Below are 12,153 nucleotides of genomic sequence, written 5' to 3' on the forward strand. Positions count from 1 at the left end.
GAAGTCTTGAGCTCAGACTTGCGCTTCAGTCACATCAGTCTTTTCACTGTTCCCGTTGGTCTCCACATGACTTGAAACTCCAGGAATCGAGCTTTTGGGTCATGTGAAACCGACGGGAACAGTGAAAAGGCTGTCTGATGTGACCCAAGTGCAAGTCTGAGCTCAAGACTCAAGTGGGACTTTGAAAAGTGCTTCAATGCCCGCCCCAAACCACACCCAATTTGACATCCACCAATCGCGGCGAGGCCAATCATTTGCATATCCACGGGCCTAATTTGCATAACCACGCCCACTTTCCCAAGTTCTGACCAGTCTGGTTGCTCCAAATTTGCATAACCACTCCCCTTTCCACCAATCACAGCATGTTATCATCATGCTCCACCCACTTTCACAGCTATTAGCGAATCATCAGCCATCATTCCAGCCAGGCCACACCCACTTTCCTGGATTTTTCTGCTTGGAAAAAAAATGTTGGAAAAAAAACTTCAGAAAAAATTTTAGAAAAAAACAAAGTAATTTTGTTGAAAAATTTTTTTTTTTTAAAGTTAGATTGTGGTGATGTGTTTAAAAATGAAGTTGAGTTGAAGTGTTCTTTGTAATCAAGCTTTATTTCTTTTGCAGAGTAGACAATCACAAAAGCAGAGGAAAAAGTTGCAAGTTGGATGGCAGTCTGCTTGTTGCTGGGCGGCGAAGTGGTCAGCTCTTGAGAAGAACGTGGGACAGGTGTGTTGACCTGAGAGGAAAGGCACCCGTGAGTTACACGCAAGTCAATTTCTTGTGCAGACAAAGGTGTGTTGGGCGTGAAACTTACCAGGGAGATAGACTCTGTGTTGGGTCTTTCGAGAGAAGCCGATCATGTTTACTGCTGCCTGGGGGAGAAAAAAAAAGTCAAAAAAGTAGTCATGATGGTGCATTGAACGAGTGTAAATGTCTCCTACTTTTCAGGCTGGCCCAAAGTTTTACTTCAGCACCTTGCGAATAACAGGAAGAAGAGCAAAAAGTGTTGCCTGCAGGTCTGTGCTCGTAGGTGGACTCTGGCGGTGAGCAGGTTACTCCCTCTTGTGGCACGGAGGACCCAAGAACAATCTTCCTTCAACTCTGAATAATGACATGAGGCTTGTTGAAATGAGACTTCTTACCAGCTTGGTTCGCCTGATCACCACGCGAGGTCTTTTACCATTTGGCCATTCTGCTGCGAAAATTTCAAATTTTTTATATGTAGTCAAAGGCAGCCGACCATACGAGGTACAACATAATTGGTGAGACGATTGGCGTCTCTCGTGGGCGATGTGACGGCACTCCAACCTCACCCGTAACCCATCGAGCACGCTAGTATTTCCTACTGCCTGCCTTCAGAATGCCATCCTGAGATCATGAGATAGTTTGCAAAGCCAACTTCGTTTTCGACTGAAGATGAGTTGCACAAAGAGATCGTGTCGTTTTGTCATTTAGCTTTCTTGGGTGTCAAACTCATTTCACATCGTGGGCCACATACGGCCTCGGTAGATGTCAAGTGGGCCGGACCATTAAACATTATACCATACTCTGCTATAAATAACCAAAATAATGTGTTTCCTTTGTTTTGGTCTAAAGATGCACAAGAACACTCGGAAAATGTTGAAATTAAATCAACATATCTTTTACAAAACATTTCATGAAGCACCTAAGATTTCCTTCGACAAATGTGCAATTTACTTTCATCATTCACATACAGTCAAACCTCGGTTTTCGAACGTCTCGGTTCTCATCCAATTCGGTTTTCGACCAAAAATTTTAGTTTTTTATGTCTCGGATGACAAACAAATTTTGGTTCTCGAACAAACTGGGCACTTGAATGCACCATTTTACCCCTCTCGCCTTCCTTACACGAGGAAGTGACGCTTCCTCATGTTGCTTTCCATTGTGAGCAGACATGTTCAATAAACATTTTCATTTTAAAAAGAGCATGGTTTCGGTTTTCAAACAATTCGGTTTTCGAACAGCCTTCTGGAAGGAAGCGGTTCAGAAAGTGAATGAATGAATGAATCTTTTACAAAACATTTCATGAAGCACCTAAGATTTCCTGAGACAAATGTGCAATGTACTTTTATCATTCACATACAGTATATGCATTGCAACTGATCCCACTGACTGTACAAAGGCACAAAACCTTAACAAGTAATTGGTCTTGAAAAATATAGGAATGCACTTTTAAGATTAAACGAGATTTATAAAGAAAGGAATTTTTAAACCATTTACACGAGCATATAAAATCTAAATGTAATCCCTGCCTCCACCTTACAAATTAAGGAGAGTGCTATAATATGTGTAAAGAATGAAATACTGTATTCACATGTCCTTGATAGTGTCTGCTGTGTTGGGTCTGTCTCAGTGACAGACTGAGGCTGCTGTTGTCTTCTTCTCTGATCAAAACAATGTTGTCTTTTCCTCTGATCAAAACAGTGTGTCCCCCTAGCGGATATTCCACGAATTGCACCTTAATAAACATATTCATTCTGTGTCTTTTGTGCATTTTTTCACTTTTAATATATCCTGTGGGGCCTGATCAAACCTCCTTGCGGGCCGGTTCTGGCCGTATGTTATACACCCCTGATGTATAGAAAGGCATTATTAGCTGAAAAAAATGACCATTTATAGTAAGGCGTTTTTAGCCGAAAAAAACGACCGTGTACAGAAAGGCGTTTTTAGCCGAAAAAAATGACCATGTATTGTGAGGCGTTTGAACCCGAAAAAAACGACCATGTATCGTAAGGCGTTTTTCGCCGAAAAAAAAACAACCATGTATATAGTAAGGCGTTTTTAGCCGAAAATAGCGACCATGTATATTAAGGTGTTTTTAGACGAAAAAAAACGACGACGTATAGTAAGGCGTTTTGAGCCAAAAAAAACGACCACGTATAGTAAGGCGTTTTTAGCCGAAAAAACCGACCATGTATAGTTAGGCGTTTTTAGCCCCAAAAAAACGACCATGTATAGTAAGGCATTTTTGGCCCAAAAAAACCGACCATGTATAGTTAGGCGTTTTTAGCCCCAAAAAAACGACCATGTATAGTACGGCGTTTTTAGCCCCCCAAAAAAAACGGCCATGTATAGAAAGGCGTTTTTAGCGGAAAAAAACCCACCATGTATAGTAAGGCGTTTTTATCCCCAAAAAAACGACCATGTATAGTTAGGCGTTTTTAGCCCAAAAACCATGTATAGTAAGGTTTTTTCGCCGAAAAAAAAACCCATGTATAGTCAGGCGTTTTTAGCCGAAAAAAACGACCATGTATAGGAAGGCGTTTTTAGCTGAAAAAAAAACGACCATGTATAGTCAGGCGTTTTTAGCCGAAAAAAACGACCATGTATAGGAAGGCGTTTTTAGCTGAAAAAAAAACGACCATGTATAGTCAGGCGTTTTTAGCCGAAAAAAACGACCATGTATAGGAAGGCGTTTTTAGCTGAAAAAAAAACGACCATGTATAGTCAGGCGTTTTTAGCCGAAAAAAACGACCATGTATAGGAAGGCGTTTTTAGCTGAAAAAAAAACGACCATGTATAGTCAGGCGTTTTTAGCCGAAAAAAACGACCATGTATAGGAAGGCGTTTTTAGCTGAAAAAAAAACGACCATGTATAGTCAGGCGTTTTTAGCCGAAAAAAACGACCATGTATAGGAAGGCGTTTTTAGCTGAAAAAAAAACGACCATGTATAGTCAGGCGTTTTTAGCCGAAAAAAACGACCATGTATAGGAAGGCGTTTTTAGCTGAAAAAAAAACGACCATGTATAGTCAGGCGTTTTTAGCCGAAAAAAACGACCATGTATAGGAAGGCGTTTTTAGCTGAAAAAAAAACGACCATGTATAGTCAGGCGTTTTTAGCCGAAAAAAACGACCATGTATAGGAAGGCGTTTTTAGCTGAAAAAAAAACGACCATGTATAGTCAGGCGTTTTTAGCCGAAAAAAACGACCATGTATAGTAAGGCGTTTTTAGACGAAAAAAATGACCATGTATAGAAAGGTGTTTTTAGCGGGAAAAAACCGACCATGTATAGTCAGGCGTATTAACCCGAAAAAAACGACCATATATAGTAAGGCGTTTTTAGCTGAAAAAAAAACGACCATGTATAGTCAGGCGTTTTTAGCCGAAAAAAACGACCATGTTTGGTAAGGCGTTTTTGTTGGAAAAAAAACAACCATGTATAGTAAGGCATTTTAACCCGAAAAAAACGACCATGTATAGTAAGGCGTTTTTAGCCGAAAAAAAACGACCATGTATAGTAAGGCATTTTAAAACGGAAAAAATGACCATGTCTCGTAAGGCGTTTTTAGCCGAAAAAAACGACCCTGTATCGTAAGGCGTTTTTATCCGAAAAAAACGATCATATATAGTAAGGCGTTTTTAGCGTTCTGTCTGTGGCTGCGCAGACGCAACGGAGCATGTGCTCAGCATGCACTCCGTGCAGTCCCTTCCAAGCCCCTCGCCCTCCCCTTTCTCTTCTGGTCTACCTCTCTGAGCACGGCAGCTGAGCCACTGCCAAACCTTGCTTCAGACACGTGAAAAAGAGAAAGCGACATAGAGAGGGGGGGGAGGGAGGGAGAGAGAGAGAGAGAGAGAGAGAGAGAGAGAGAGAGAGAGAGAGAGAGAGAGAGAGAGAGAGAGAGGAGAAATGACAGAGCCGGCTCTCGAGGGAGGGTGCCGGCTCTCATCGTTCACTTCAAAGAGCCGGCTCTTTGTCCTGGCTCGTTCGCGACCGACACATCACTTGTGGAGACAGTGGCGATGATAGCTTGGAAACAGTCAAGAGGTCTTGCGGAGGCCATAGTTCAAGCTCGCACACCCACTGAATTCAATTGACGTGCAAGTCTACTCTAAACCAGAACATGTCTGTGATACCAATATTGACTCGTGAGGAGCAGCATTGGTTCCACAGGGCATCCCAACTGGCAAGAAGTACAGTCGGAGAGATAAGTAGACAAGGTGGCTCGACTGTTTTCTGAGAAGACCAAGGGGGTGGGGGGGAGGGACTCTTAACACACCCTCAACCATGAGATATCATAAATGATCTTTTTTGGAGACATGCAATCATAAATTTGGATGCACGGTGTGGAAATGCTCAAATTTGGCCCAATTATTTTGTATTTGGCCCTGCTTAAGTCACCAAAGTTTATGGTTTGGCCTTCTCAAGGACGCCAGCAAATAAAGACGTTTGAGGGTGAAGTCAAAGCTTAGAGTAAGTTTAGGTGTCGTCAAGTCACACGCGCGATAAAGGTCACCTGCACGTGCATTAGTTACTTAAGTGTGCCTTTGATTAATAATCTGTGTGTGTGTTTGTGTGTGTGTGTGTGTATTAATAATCTGTGTGTGTGTGTGTGTATTAATAATCAGTGTGTGTTTGTGTGTGTGTGTGTGTGTGCGCATGCATGCGCAGGAGCAGTCAAGTGTGGAGTGTTAAATGGGGGCTCCTCGCTGTATGCGTTAATAACAAAACACCCTTGGATGGTATTGATTCGCCAATCTCATTCCCATCTGTCCTTCGAAGGCTCCCTTCATCATCCTGGTCCAGGAGTGCCCTTCACCCAAATGCTTCCTCCCCCAGCCACCCCCTCAGCAGTCCTCTGTTTAACCGCCACCCATCATCGGCCCCTCGCTGTCAGCCCCTCGCCATCATATGGTAATACAGTTCCGAGTCATCAATGTGAATCATCGCCACAGTGATTGCCAAGTTCTGTTTTGTTCAGGCAAAGTTGGCCAAGGTCAACAAAAAGGCACTTCCATTCTCACATTTTAGTAACATTTAAAAAAAAAAAAATGCTGTGACAGTATATGCTTCACATGAGTCGTATGGAATAATCCGCGTCACTCTGTGCCCACGCAGCGTGAGCACACTTCATTTCCTCAAGCGTCGGTTGGCACTGCACATACAGTACATGTGCAGCAATGTTACAGTGTGTAAGCATGCCAGCGTACACTCATGGGGAGACTTTGTACAAAATCTTGGAAGTCTGTACATTTCTCTACTCTCATGGAGTTCAGCAACCGTGGCCAAGTGGGTGAGGTTGGCACCTGCCATCCTAGGGAAGCCCCTTCAAGACTTTCCTCCTCCCTGACCAGGGTGATACTAGTTTGGAATTTTTCAGTGTGGGCTTTCCTGAATGAATCCACCTCTTAATACAAACAGTGTAGTACAGCACCCTGTAACCTGATAACGTTATAAGCTGTCCACTATAGTAACCACTGTCCCTGAAAGAGTTAAATAGACTGAATCGTCTATTTAATCAGGATTCAAGACTCGCGACTCAAGATACGCGGTTCACGGTTCAGGATTCGCGGTTCAGGATTCACGGTTCTGGACTCGTGGTTCAAGATTCGTGGTTCTGGATTCACGGTTCAGGATTCGTGGTTCGAGATTCGCGGTTCAGGTTCACAACAGTGCCAAAATAACACATGACAAATCATAATAATCATGATTGAGCTTGAACAAAGTCAAACACTAAAAAGATGATTCACGTTCCCGTTCTCCTCATATGCACTTCCACAAACTTATTTCCTTTCTAGTCAACTGTTTGCGCTAAGTAAAAACTAAAAATAAGCAGAACAACAGTGAATAACATTAACTTGCCAATGTGCTCCTTATTCTGCTCCTAATCATGCTGCTGCATGTTGGTAATGACTTGCTGTTGTGGCAACGCTTTCTGTATTTATGTCATGAGCATCGGGGAAAGACGAGAAATAGTACAGCGCAAAAGCATCATTTGATGCAGTACACATTGTGATTGTGACATGACAGCTGATTGGCACACGGAGCTACGTCACAATCACACATGTTGAAACAAACAACCACTCGAGGTCACACTCAAACCTAGGGACAACAAACAAACCTGCTCTAAGAAACATTTAAAACAGAATGAATTAAAAAAAAAAACTGATGAGAAATCGAAAACCATTATCACCCCGAGAGATGCTAACCACTCATCGACTGTGTTGCCCATGAAGAAAACATGTTCGAGTTCATTTGTCGAGGAACACTTGACTCCAAATGGAAAAGGGCTCTGAAACGGTGGCATGGTGTCAACACGACTGTTCTTGGTCAAGAGCCTTCTCGCACTCTCCACTCCGCCCTTCGATCTGTCTTCGGTATATCCGCCCACGCTGTTTTCTGTTGCTTTTGCTCTTTTCACGCCACCACCATCTCTTCCTTCAACTTTGTCTGCTGCCATTTTTCCTCATCGCTCAGCGCTTCGAGCCTCCTTCCTCCTCTGGAAGAGTCATCAAATGAAGATTAAAGAGCCTTCACTCACTCACAACCGCGCGCGCGCGGGTGTGCGCGCGCGCGCACACACACACACACACACTCCACACACACACACACACACACACACACACACACACACACACACACACACACACACACACACACACACGTGCGCGCGCTCCCTTAGGAAACCTGCACACAATTATGTCTAGAATGGGATTTATTCTCAGCCTTCAACAACTAATTAACTGCATATTGCAAATTGTATGTTTCAGCAGAAAGCATTGATGAGGAACACTGGCAACGGGGAGCTTCGGGGGAGGCCAGAACGATTCCGACGCGTGCTACCTCCCTCATTTGCATTTCACATATCATACAGTGGATGTATATTCAGTGTACTTGCGTTGGGGTGGCGGGCGGGGGTTGATTAAGGTTCATATTACCATACAGTGACCTACAGGTCAAATATTTGCCAACTTTTTTATTTGCACTCAGCATTGTGGCATAAATATAATAATGATACACACACGCACGCATGCACACAAGAAAAATATGTTTTCTGCAGTCAGTGGCGGCATGCGGCACTAGTTTGCGAGTCAAATCACACAGTGTCAAGCTTGGGTAATTTGGTATTACTATGATGGATTCGCACCCTGAATATAGTATGTACAATATATTTCTACATACACAATAAAGCTCACTTTTGATGGACACCCTCATTGATCAATGTGACAATCAACGGCGTTTACTTCCATTCAGTGCAAAAGTGTTAAGACGGCATATGTTGTTTTCACCTGTTAGTTGGTTGCTTTGGCATTTCATGCGTTTTAGTACAAGCCCCATTGGGACTTGGCATATACAGTACACCAACAGTGTGAATAAAAAGAACATATTTTCCAGTAATTGAGTTGATAGACACACCGCCATCTTTCCATCTTGGCAGAAGTCTGCGTTTCAACCGAGTGTCTTTGTAGTTGGAATGCCCTTATAAAATTGCTTCTTTAGTATTCTAATTGCCATTTTTTAGGTCTTTTCCAAATACAAGAATGATTATTAAGCTTTTTTTAATGCTTGATGGACAACATTGGCGCTGTGACAGTTAAAAATTTTGCCAGTTCCACCTCACAACATGAAAATTGTTTGGCACCTTCACGCTGAACAGACACACAAAAAAGGTCGCAAGAACCCAAACCCAGAAAGACACAGGAAGTTTTGCAGCCATTTCGCACTAGTAATGTTCCCCAATTTCTCGGTTCACCAAACTACAAAAATGGTGTGCTGAATTTATTCAAGGCATGGTGGTCGACTGGTTAGCATGCCGGTCTCAAAGTGCAAAGGTGCAGGCTTCGATTGCGGTTCCGGCCTTCCTGTGTGGAGTTTGCATGTTCTCCCTGTGCCTGCGTGGCTTTTCTCCGGGTACTCCTGTTTCCTCCAAAACATGCACAGCAGGTTAATGGAACACTCAAAATTGTCCCTAGGTGTGATTGTAAGCGCGGCTAGGTGTTCATTTATGTGTGCCATGTGAGTGGCTGGCACTTTTTTTAATATAGTCCCTCTAAATCACATATTGTGGGTGGGACTGGAACATCCCCGACGATAAACGACTGTTCATCAGTTCCGTTTGGCAATTTTCAGCTGTCCTGCTCAAGATTTTGTCTGATTGTGACCAAATTTGAACCATTTAAACAAGCCTGATGGGCAACATTAAATGTGAAAAATGTGAGCTTTCATCATGGCGCCGTTTGATGACACGCCATAAAACATGAAAACTCCAATAAGCAGCTCCGCAAATGTCTTGCGTGTGATGAAATTCTCGCCCTGAGGAGATTCATAGATGCTCCCACTCCTCCTAGAAAAGTATGTATGTAATTACTCCACTCCTGTCACTTGGCTTCCTTCAAACTCTGTATACTCGCACAATGTTGTATGTCGCACAAGTAGTGGAAAATCTCTTCACCGGGGAACAATTAAAAAAAAAAAAAAAAAAATCAGTTTGCATTTATTGTTGGGCTTATCAGTGTGATGGAAAGGTACTGAAAGTGTGTGGATGTTGCATCCGCACAAACGCACGCTTCCACGGGGTGGAATGAGTCAGAGTCTAAAATTAGCAGCTCCTTTCCAAGGGCTGTTTTAATTGAAGATGGTGCATGGGATAGGTTAACAGCGCAGTTAGTGCAGCTTGATGGCGCAGGAAGAGGGAGAGGAACGTTCATCCTGGAGCAGGTCAAACGATGAATGTTTCTCAGCTCCGAGGGGACCGACACTTTAGCGTGAACAGTACTTTTCGCCTGCAACACCCACTCCCTGTGTGTTCTTTACTTCAACACGTAAGAATTCAATTAGAGTTGCGGCCAAAAGTTATGGCGGCGATTCAGATGTGATGTTTCACTATCTCCGTTGCTCTGGCATAAAACTGAACAAACACAAGATGCATCATGTTGAGCCTTTTGCGTCATACCATACTTCTCATAACTACAGAATACAGTATACCATAATTTCTTAAGTACTTGAATAAACAGTAATACCCATCCCCCAAATTGAACTCTTACAGAGGGATTTTCCTTGCACCTATGTATAGTACGCTGGTGTGCTGCATGTTTGGAGAGGCTGGCAGCTGGCACAGGTAGCAGCAGGAGCTAGTTTCCAGAGCGAGACGGAATAGCGACGCAAGAAGGGCTGAGTTTCCTTTGCGAAATGTTCAAAGCTAGCCAAAAGGAAACTGTAATGTGTTGGAAGGCAGGTGGACTATATTCGATAAACAGAAAAAGAGTATTTAGTTTTCATAAGCGAGTATCGTAGACATAACACGTCCATTCGTGAGCCAGAAGCCGAACCATTTTTCTGGGGAAGGCTTTTCAGGAGGCAAAATAACAAAGCCAGACTGTAGCCAAAGGCTATTTTCTTAACAGGCTATTTCATCTGAACAATATTTTTACAACAAGACTGCCACCTAGTGTTCAGTCAGACAACATAAAGTGCCTACGGACCCGCATTTCACAAATGATCAATCCAGCCAGTTAAGAAAGTTGGCTGTGTTGTATCACTCGGTACTGGCCCACCATGCTGGTGGCTAGAATGTATAAAAGTAAAGTTTTTAAAATTATTATTATTCTATCATCGTAATTATTTTGGTTTTGTGCAAACTGGGACAGAAGCACTTTAAATGGACGGAGGACGGACGGGGAAAATAAAGTACGGTGCCCATCTCTGTTAAGGACAATCAATAATGGAAAATGAAATAGATGAATGGACTTTCGGGGGCATTTTACTTTAGTGGTGATCATTTTTCTAGTGTATAACTGAAGCACAAATCCAACTTTACAGGAGGAGTAATCAATGATGCTCCTTTTTACTGGGTGAATCGTGAAATTGAAAGGGGGGGGGCAAATATGGTGGTGAGGAAGAAAAGGAGGTAAAGTGGGTCATACAGGAGCTTGGACGGGGGTTAGGATGAAGGGACAGCATGGCCTGTCGAAATGTTATTGATGCAGCCCGTGTACCCCCCTGTAGAATCCCCCCCCCCCACCCTTTTGACCAGCAATTACACCTCTCCAAATGATGATCCATACCAGCAGAGCAGACTTGACCGCGTATTGGGGATGGATTGAACTCTGTCTCCTCCTCTCCCATCTCTTTCTCGCGCACTCGCCGCCTCTCGCCCCCGTGTTCGCCGATGGAGACGGATGGCACCGGGCCACTGGCCTCGGCCCCTGCAGATTGATTATTGATCAGCGGGACAGTGATGGATTGAGGGCTGGAGAGGGCTGTGGGTGGAGGCAGAGGTGCAGAAGTGAGAGGATTTCAAGGAATTGATGTTGTAAAAAGTGGGCTTGAATGATGACACCGCGGCGACAGGTGGGCGCCGCTAAACTGCCACCTCAAGAGGGAGCTGTTGACCTAACCGCCAGAATTCGAGCAAACTACAGCTTTGCGCTTGAGCACGCCCTTCTTTGTTAAAACATGACTTTAGGTTACGTTCAACAAGTTAGAATTCAACACATGTATAAGAGCACAGACCTCAGCCATGGTTTTACCATTTCTGATCAGCAAATCAATGCATAATGGAATAAAGCATCTAAATAGGCCTTTTCGGAATGATGTTACACGTACTTCTGCATGGCAAAAGGTGGAGCTTCTTTCTCTGATGGCACAATTCTGTATTCTTCATGTGTACAGTGGTCTATTCCATTGATGGGACTGGGCCAGCCCGAGACTAGCGAAAATCTGCATATGATTGCCGCCCATTAAAATGGAATGGAGGGGAAAAAAGTGTATTTATTTTTTTAACACTCCAATTTTCTTTTCCCGAAAAATGCTGGTCTTTTTCCACTGGGGTAAATCGGACAACGCGACCCTTGTGAGGATAAGCGGATTGGAAAATGGCTGGATGGATGGATCATTGAGTGGATGCCCTCCAGCTACTACTGTTAAACAGTAATACTAGTCGTGATGTTAGCAGTGTTCGCAGTCTCAAAATTCCTTTTATCATTGTCTCCTGATCAGCGGTGAGTGTGTTAGTGAGGTAGACGTTTGCCAATGCGTGTTGATGTTGAATGAAGCTGCCAGCGGAGACACCAAGATGGCTATCGTTAGGCAATATAAGCGAGGCGCCGGAGAGTCACTGTTACTCTCCGGAGGAGCCGAGAGGTTAAACTGCAATCGCCACACTCTTATTTTAGAACCCACTTTTCATTGTTTTGTTTTGTTTTTTTGTGCGCGCGCGCATGCGTGTGTGTATGTTTACTCCCTTTGCACTCCACTGCGTGAATATCAGCGCGCATGATAAAGGAGCAGAAGGAGCCCGTTGGCTGCTACGCATGAGTGTGCTGGAAGCAGATACTGCAGGAAATAAATGACATGCAGGCAGCTTCCCAGCACAGAGCGTACGCTGGGCGCCTTCCCTGCCTGTGTGTCCTACC

The 12,153-nt window shown here is 43.7% G+C and overlaps 1 long non-coding RNA gene across 1 annotated transcript in view; it reads right to left on the reverse strand.

The window, feature by feature from the left end:
* Window positions 1-10,691: 10,691 nt before the first annotated feature.
* Window positions 10,692-12,153, reverse strand: part of LOC109532010 (uncharacterized) — a 44,657-nt gene continuing 43,195 nt past the window's right edge. The window contains exon 3 of the long non-coding RNA XR_002171292.1: window positions 10,692-10,998. This is a non-coding gene — a long non-coding RNA (uncharacterized LOC109532010). The remainder of the gene's footprint in view (window positions 10,999-12,153) is intronic.

The sequence above is a fragment of the Hippocampus comes genome, unplaced genomic scaffold (genome assembly GCF_001891065.2).
Source record: "Hippocampus comes isolate QL1 unplaced genomic scaffold, H_comes_QL1_v1.1 scaffold22, whole genome shotgun sequence".
NCBI classification, from domain to species: Eukaryota; Metazoa; Chordata; class Actinopteri; order Syngnathiformes; family Syngnathidae; genus Hippocampus; species Hippocampus comes.